The sequence below is a fragment of the Odontomachus brunneus genome, unplaced genomic scaffold, assembly GCF_010583005.1.
Source record: "Odontomachus brunneus isolate Ranch 3 - 2012 unplaced genomic scaffold, Obru_v1 Obru_scaffold_048, whole genome shotgun sequence".
Classification (NCBI taxonomy): Eukaryota; Metazoa; Arthropoda; class Insecta; order Hymenoptera; family Formicidae; genus Odontomachus; species Odontomachus brunneus.
Window position 1 is genome coordinate 1,979,364 of NW_022639498.1, and position 1,483 is coordinate 1,980,846.

A 1,483-nucleotide genomic window follows, 5' to 3' on the forward strand; every position below is an offset into this window, starting at 1 on the left:
AATTACGAAAGTATCGTCAACATACCGAAACCACGTGGATGATTTCAGTGGTGCGTTCCTCAAAACTTCATTCTCAAAATGTTCCATAAAGATGTTTGCAATGATAGGAAATATAGGAGATCCCATCGCCGCTCCAGAGGTTTGTTCGAAAAACTCTCTTTGGAATTGAAAATAAGTTGAAGTTAAGCAGTGTTCTATTAGTGGAAAGAGGTAGGCAGGAATTTCCTCGGAATTCTTGATGATGTTCAAAGTATCCTGGACTGGAACATTAGTAAACAGTGAGACTACATCGAAACTCACTAGGATATCATTAGTATTTACCTTGATTTTTGTGATCTTATTCATGAAATCTTGATATGGGAATCATTGAGACCAGTAAGTTTCTGGAGGGGTTTGATGAGATAGCGGGCTAACTGGTAGGTAGGTCCTCCAATATTGCTGACAATAGGGCGTAAGGGCACTGATTCCTTGTGGATTTTTGGAAGACCGTAGAGTCTAGGTGCTGAAGAATCTTGAAGGGTTAAATACTTGATAGTTTGAAGAGGGAGACCTGCATTTTTCAGAAGAGAAGATGTTTTCTTCTCTATGCTGGATGTTGGGTTGCGTTTGAGTTTCCTGTAGACTTTTTGGTCTGAGAGTAAACTATTGATTTTACTGCAGTAGTCTTCCCTGTTCATAACTACAGTAGCGTTCCCTTTGTCTGCTGTTAAAATTGGATCTTGTTGTTTTGTTTCAGACCGTGGAGAGCTCGGCGTTCTTCTTTGTTTATATTTTATTTGGGAAGTTTGCCTCAATTGAGTGAACAGCTTGTTCGTGAGTAACCCGATCTAGTGTCAGCCACAGCTCAGGCTCCAACGATTTTGCAAGATAGAGATGTAATTTTAATAGTTTTTGGGATATCTCAGCCAAGTTCTTCTTGGTGGCTGAGATTCTGTCTTTGACTAACCTCAACGACGCTTGTCGTAGAATGCCTTTGGCCTGGTTAGAAGATGGAAATGGGTTTTTTAATTGAAAGCATTTCGGTATTACATGATGGTCGCGGCACCGTTTCAGAAATGCTAGGGAGCACAGTTGAACATGCAAGGACTTCCTGAGTTTGGAAAATAAATTTACTGACCCTAGGATAGTCTCTCCGTGCAAGCTTCTAATACTAGATTTGAGGCTTTCATGGTCATTGATACAATGTCCAGGTATAACTTCCGAAATGGAGCCGTGTCTTGAATCAGCGATGTGCCGACGTTTCGCAAACGTTGCAGTTTGCATCACCAGGGCTGAGAACTCTGATACTGAGCTCCCTTGGGTAAAGGTTGTCTTTATATGTCCCCTTCCCTCCCCCCTCCTTTGTGTAGATGATGTTAGGGAGTAGGGGACGAGGCTTGAATCCAGCCAATCAGCGTATTTTAATTGATCAGCTGGTCAATTAAAATCAAGGGAGCTCAGTATCAGAGTTCTCAGCCCTGATGATGCAAACTGCAACGTTTGC